Source organism: Lynx canadensis, chromosome D1 (genome assembly GCF_007474595.2).
Source record: "Lynx canadensis isolate LIC74 chromosome D1, mLynCan4.pri.v2, whole genome shotgun sequence".
In the NCBI taxonomy this organism is placed as follows: domain Eukaryota; kingdom Metazoa; phylum Chordata; class Mammalia; order Carnivora; family Felidae; genus Lynx; species Lynx canadensis.
In genome coordinates, this window is record NC_044312.2 from 19262397 (window position 1) to 19270408 (window position 8012).

Genomic DNA, 8012 nt, shown 5'->3' on the forward strand with positions numbered 1-8012 from the left:
AAGATGTATTCGGAAGTTAACTTCTATGACTAAAGGTGTTCAAGTAGACAGTGACATCAAGGCAGGGACTTTTTTTTTTTTTTTACATTCTTAGAGTGTGGAGAGTCTAGACAACCTGAAGTTTGTCGATTTTTAACCCCTGAGGTGCAGTATTGCTCCCCCCCTAGCCCCGGTAACAAACTGAACTGTGCTCACCCACCTCTATACAACACTGATCATATACGCTTTCCGCTCAGACCTCCCTCTGTCTTGTCCTTCTCACTAGACTGGGAACTCCTCGAAGTTCTATACAGTTCCAGATTCTAGCACAGTTCCCAGGGAACTAAGGTACTCAATATATTTCACTGAATTAACAATTGTAAGTTTCTACCTAGGAAAATCCTCCCTTCAAAGTCCGGCATGAGTTCCCACTTTCCACAAGGTACCTCCCCTACTCCTACAGCTTTCCATTCTGTGCCATACTATTTGCCACAATGTAGTTCTCCATTTCTTTCCTTGTATTGTGTGTGTTTCATGAGCGCCATACCTATCTCCCCAATTAGACGTCAGTCCCCAGTGAACAAAAGGATACCGTTTAAAAATTAAGCCACCCACTCATCACTGTGCTCGGCACTGAACTGATGAGTGATAATGTGCTTGCTGGTTGAGTGAAACGTACTCTAGAAAATTTTAACATTAAGAAAAAAAGTCTTATTACAAAGAGAAATACAGTAACAAAGAGAAAAATAGTAACTTTATAGTGGAGAAACATGGCAGACACTCCCTTAACCAAGTGATCAAAATTAACATCACTAGAAAGACTAGGAAGGCATCATTGGCTCCGATATGATGTCATCATCTCTCCTGCGGACTTCTTGCCAAAAAGAAGTAACCACAATCTAATCCTCAGAAAACATCCAAACTGAGGGACAGTCTACAAAATACCTGACCAGTAGTAACCATTAAAAATATCCGGGTCATAGAAGACAAAGAAAAGACTGAACCCCTCTCACAACATGAAAGACACTGAGGAAACATGACACTAAATGCAGTGTGGAGTCTGGACCAGGAAAAGGGCATTAAAGGGAAAAGTTGAGAAATTCGAAAAAAGTCTATGGATTAGTTAGTACTATTAAAACAATGTTGATTTCCAAGTTTTGACAATTATACGATGGTTATAAAAAATGTTAACGTTAGGGAAATTTAGATTAAACGCTGTACTATTTTGTAAGTTGTCTAGTAAGTCTAAAATTCCTTCGAAATAAAACATTTAAGCAAATCACATTTTGGTTTTCTTCAACCAATTAACCAGAGAATAGCGTCTATGAAAAGCTTATACACTTTGAAGAGGAAATGGTAAAGAAAATCAGTGGTAAAGAATTTGAGTGGGGATCCAAACAATTAAAACCGCTACCTTTAACACAAACAAGGTACAGTTGATTCTCGCTATTTGCGGTAGTTATGTCTGTAGAGGTGCCACAAACACTGAATTAGTGAATACTGAAGAACTGCTCCCAGTGGAAGTACGAGGAGCGTTTCCTGAAGCTTCTGGTCATGGTTTCATCAGCCGATCAATACATAACCTTGATTTATGTGTGTTTCTGTTTAAAGACACCTTATTTAATATATATTGTTGATTCATTAACATTGAACTCCCAGCCAACAGCTATAACTCATGACTGAATGAAGCTTATCTAACACATGTATTTTCTCCAAAAGGCACGTGACAGCTTTTCTGTGCTTAGGACCTACACAGCGGCTTGGGGGCCATTTTAAACATTGAAATCATCAACAAAAAAGTGCACAAATGGGGAAAACGTGGCACTAAATAGATCTCAAAAAGGACACAGTATGAGAGCCGAAACACGAAGGCAGAAGGAGGTCACCTTGTTTGACCTCAGCTTGGAACATGTGAATGGGGCGACATAAATTTTCGATGCTCTGTGTGTGTCTGCAAATGACCACAGAAGCATTGCTAGTATTAATTTGGGTTTACAAATAACTACATTTTAGTGAGTTGGCAAACTTGAAAATATGGAATTCATAAATGAGCATCGACTGTACCCTAAAACATATCGAGTGATTGTGAACTTATGTACCTCTGCCTTAAGTGAATAAGAGAATGAGTATAACAGTTGCATTTGAAATGACAAATTGAATTCTTGAAAAATTAGAAAGTAACTAAGGATTCTTCAATCATCAGAGCCCAGCAGAAAGAATGGGGCTTCTTCACTAAGATTTGCCCAGTTTGAGCATCACAATTTTCTTAGAGATGGAGACAGTTCGTGAGATTTCTCTCTGAACTTCCATTCTGTCTGGGGGTGTTTTAATTCTGTAATTCAGTTCTATTTCAGCTTACTACCTTTTCCTCCTTGCTGTCTGAGGGCCTTTCTAGTACCCTGGCCTCACTAAGTCTAACGATATTTATCCCCTTTCATTTCCATGACTACAGTCAACAGTACACATGGCGATAACCTGAACTTCATCATCATCTGGAATGGCCCCACCCTCAGGAAATCTCTTACTGTACATCCACTCCTCACTTGTGTTGGATGTATTTAATTTCTATTTGTGATAGAAGAAACCTCAAAATTCCTTCTGATCCCCTCAGTTAATCACTGTCTTCTAGCTGTACTTAAACTATCTCTATTTAGTCAGTAACATTTGTGAAGGCATTTCAGTGATGCTTTCACTAGAACCCCAGGATCTTAATCTTCTGATCTTTTATACCTTTTCATTTTCCAAACTCTGATCTTGAGTATCGCCATTTGTTTCCTCTGCGTCTATCCTGGCCTGCCAAATACTGCTGTAAAAATGCACAACGCCATACTGTTTAAATCCAAAATAAATTAATTTACCTAATCAACCTTCGGCAAGTATTTGTCATCCTTATTCTTACTCATCTACTGTTGAATCCCCATTGCACGGACAGGATATGCCAAATATTCCCTCCTCTCTGTACACGTTGCCAACACTCTAGTTCAGACTGATACAGGGATCACCTGAGTCTATGGTAATAAGCTCTTAACTAGTCTCCCCACTTCCTGTCCTGTCCACTTTATACGCTAATTAATCATCTTAAAGTGGACAGTTAATCAACCTACCTGCTCCCTATAGCTACCTGGCAAAATTCCAAACACCTTTACATGGCACTCAACTCCTTCCGTGAACTGATTTCAGATTGCTTGTAAAGTCTTTTCTTCTTTCTACTATGTCTAAGCCGAAATGGACTCTTTCCATTCCCAAATAGGTCCCACTTCTTGCGAATTAAGCCCCTTCTTCACGTTTTTTTCCATCAGGAATATTTTGTCCCTAATTTCTGTTCCTCAAAATCTGACCCCTTCTTCAAGCCCAGCACAAAATACGTATCTTTTTCATGCAGCCTCCTACTGATTCTACAGTTGGAAGTACCCTCTTCCTCTGACTCACTGCAGCATTTTGGAATTGTACGTAATGCATTTATATTTGTGAAGTAATTATTTTGTAATTACATTATTCCCTTCACTACATTTCAAGACCTTTGAGGGCAGGAAATATCATATCTATCTTGCATTTACCACAGCGCCTAGCATAAATGCTCAGTAAAGCACTATTTAATAACTGAATGAGTGAATGTGAGATATATATACATATATATATATATACACACACACATATATATACATATATATAATTTATGTATAACAGAGAAGATTGAGCACATACAATACATTGTGAATGGCCCATATCATTGGTGTTAATTACGGATTAGCTATTGATAAATTAAAACTTGAAACAGACATAAAAGAAAAGAGAACAGAAGATCAGTAGATTAACAATTATTTGATAAAGTGAAATGAAATTGGTTGGGAAAACCAATGGGTGGTTAACTATCGTCACAACTCTCTGGGCAGGGCTGTACTGAAATCCTTTCAGACAGAGAGATGTATTAAAATGTATTCACTGAATTCTTAAATTGAATAGACATTGCTAGACGCAGTTGGCATCGTAATAGTATGTCACTTGATTGGAAAGGCTTTTTAATTTTGGTAAGCGAAAAAGGTAACTCAGTATTTACTGTCTATTCCATTTGGACAATGAATGCTAACAAAACAAATAACCGTCACCACTATCACTACCACCACCATCATAAAATCTATTCCTCAGTTTAAAAAACTTCAAAAACTATAGTAGAAATGTGGCTCAGTAGGAAGCTACAACAACTGTGGAAGGTTAGTAACATCAAAGCAAAGCCATTCATCATCTTCATGACCATGATGGTTTTATTTGCACTCAATAAACAATGCAGAAAAGGGTAGATTTCATCAAGGAAGATTTCCTCCCCTGGAAGTTTCATCCCATTGCAGGGAAATCGCATGTGATTCCTCAGAAATAAAAAGTAATAAAATTTGGTCAATCGCGTTCTGATAAGCATTAATGTTTCGCATTGGCCTTGATTCTATGCAGCCACAGTTTACTGAACACTTACATTTCTGAGAACTCCCAATATTCTGAGAAAACTTTTCAAAAGCCAAGCCTCAACCGCATCCTACTTTCACTTGGCTATTAAACATATTTCAGAGTCAATCTTGTGCACTGAAACAATAGCAGAATGAAAGAAAAAAAAATCCCTAGATGCTCCAGAATGCAAAACAGAACGGAAACGTGGGGTGTCAATGATAGCTGAGTTTACCACTCCCGAAATCACGGGCCTATCAACATTGTTTACTAAAAGAAAATCTGGTTCAAGTGAGCCAACACTTATTAAGCAACTATTATGTGTCTGCTTGGGAATAAAAGGGTGATTGAAATGGTGTCTGTCCCATCAAAGAATTCACTAAAGCTCTCAGTAAAACAGACGTGTGTAACGCTCACATAATGGTATGCTAACTGTTTGAACAAAGTGTTAGTTGAGCACAAAAGGAAGGGTTGCCTGAGGGAGGTGAGTGGGAAACAGAAAGAGAGAAGGTGACCTTTGAGCTAGACTTCGGAGGACACCAACAGTCCAAACAAACGCATCTTCGACCATGAACACGGCCCTCAGCGGGGATCTAAGTTTTAGGGTAATTTCAAAGCATGCGCTATGAAAGTAATGGAGAGGAAAGATAAATCATGGTAGAATGTGATGAGACACCAAACGGAGATAAGTTAGTAAAATGAGCTATGTTCAGGAGAGTGATACTCTCCCTTAAACCATAAGACTGCGGGATGAGGAATATACACCACATTTCATGTTGAATTTATTGTGGGAGTGACCTAAGAGATATCTTCGCTTGACGCAGTGGGGGGCTGGGAGTGACTTACTGGAACTTGTAGCATATACTATATAAGAGAACCCGTAGAAAAACGATCACCTCTTAAGAAATGCTTTCGTTTAAGGATAAGCAACCTAATCAATTGCTGCCTAGTCAGTTACAGGCTGTCGGAGAGTAATGCATTGTGTTTATATGGCCTTTCTCCTCAGTGCTCAACTAGAACTGACTTCCAAATGATAAATCAGGACTGGGGAAGCAGAAAGCACAATGGAAGGGACTGATCATCCAGCCCCCGGACAGAATTCCTCACTACTACCCGTTTTTTTTATCAGAAAGGATCAGCATCTAGACGCTTCCCCGGAAAGCAAAGAATGGCCTGAAGCTTACCCAGTTGGCTTAGGCACACAATTCATGGGTAATACCAGGGTCTTGTCATCTGCCTTCTTATTCGGTATCTCACGTCCACATTCTTTTCACCTGTGTATGCCAGAGTAAATTGGGCAAGTAATCAGCTGAGAAGCTCGAAGTCCTCTGGAAGTAAGACCTCTTGACTGTCCCTGTATTTATTAAGGATGTCCAGTGTCATCTATGGAGATTTGATTTAAAAAAAAAAAATCAACAACAACAATAAAACTGTTTGATTTTTAGTCCCAGATAGACAATTCAAAGTATCACCTGATGGAGAAGGCATAAAAAGTTTGTACAACACAGAGGTGGGGTTGGGGGGGGGGGCGGGGAGACTCCTTAAAAGCATGGTCTTTGCCAACACGATCCCGAGGAAACGACTCTTTTATTAAAAAATCGAGATTCCTCCCAATGCTTCATTTGTCTTGATAAATGTAGCTCAAGGCACAAAAACACATTCTTAATAAAGTTGAAATGCACAATGATTATGCTTTATTTATCATGCTTGTATTTTTCTAGCAACTTTTATTTTTCTATCCTTCCCAACATTTTTAATTTCCCATGTGCCTGAGATAGAATGTAAAATTAAAACAACAATTAAACCAAATCTCCATTGAAGAGCCTTCTTGAGAAGTACGGCAAAGGTTTACTGATTTAACAGGACAACATGTTTATAATTTGCTGGTGGCAGAAAAATAATTCACTACTGGGGAATTCTGACATCTAAAATCTACATATTGAGATGCTGGAAGGGAACTAGAGAGAATGTCTATGATTTTAATTTACTTATCCTATTTAGAAAAAAAAAAAAAGCCACTTGAGTCATTCTGGCTCACTTTCCTTAGCATTAGTCATACTGCATTTCCTTAAGCCTGTGAATGTGTTTCTATGTAAATAAACTGTGTAGTTCACTTGGGGATAAAAGTCACAGTATTTAGAGATTATAAAGACCTATTAGATCATCCGGTCTGGCCCATAAGAGATAGTCCCTAGATAGGGAACGTAACTGTTGATCTTTGCCAAGAGGCCAAGAAGAAACAGTTGGCCAAGTATTTTCCAGGCTTTTTAAAAATCTTAACTTATCTAATAGTGCTTCGGTCACTTCCCAAGTGGACTAGTAAAATTATCATTAAACAGTTTCACTTACCAGGGAGACACAAAGCTTAACTTATCTGAGTTGACAATGTTCCAACTGCCTCCATTTGTTGAAGAAATGCTCTTGTTTGCAAAATATGAACAGTAAGGGATCTGCTCTTTGAACTGGCTGGGGAGTTTCCTTTCAGTAAAGAAAGTCCAAAGGCAAGTTCTTCTTAACTTTTTCCTAATCTATTTTCACAAGTTTCAGAGCAAGTAGATATTAAAGCATGGATTTGCTCAAAGTAGAAAATAAAACAATAGACTCCCATACCAGCAAAAACTTACTACATTAAAGATCAAAGTGTTTTCCATTCCCAGTGGCTACATTTCATGAAACTGGGAGTCATTTTGAAATTTAAAGTATGGAGAGATTTGGAATTACGGTAAAAGTCAAAGGGCAAATCGGTAAAATGAACCCCAAAGAAAGAGTGAAGATACCTATTCTGGTAAATATTCCCTTTATCCTGAAGTTCTTAAATCCTATTTCGGACACATCCAAATGTTCCCTCCACCCAGATCATATTCAGAATATTGCTAATGCTACTCTTTAGTATCGGCACCATGGTGGAAGCCATATAAATAAACACATAAAAAAATAGCACAAATAGGAAAACTAACAAATAGTAAAGGGTGAGTTGGTGCTGTAAACGGAAAATTAGACCCAAATGCTTTAACTGGAGTTATTTCTCATCTACTAAACACAAACCAACATAACCCATGGTGTACATCTTCTATTTTTATGGAGTTAGAATTTCCAGAGTGGGTTTGATATTTGTGTCATGGGAGATTATATTATAAATGCCGTTTAAAAAAATAGTGTGGTCCTTGACTTCTTGAAGTCTACATCCTAAGCCAAGGACTTACGTTCCATTTAAGCCTATAACAAATTTGAGGATTTCCGTGGAACTCAGGAAGATTCTCCACATGCTCTGAGCATGCACTGTGAGCTAAGCCCTTTGCAGGTGTCGTAAAGAATTATAAAGGAGGTCTTAGATATGGTCCCTGCCCTTCCAGAGCTTACAGTATTATGGAAAAGATAAATATCTACTCTCCCATCCCTCATCTCCCACACAGGAGTGACTAATTTCTGTTACCTAGCTTATGTTAACTTTACCTAGAAAATCAGAGTCCACACAAGAAAGTAGCGCACTCAGATGGGGAAACTGGGGGAGGTTTAGTGAAAGGATTATTTGCAAAGATTGGGCGGAGTTAAGAAAGACACTGAAGATGTGTAAGTGTCCAAGTACTAACAGCAGG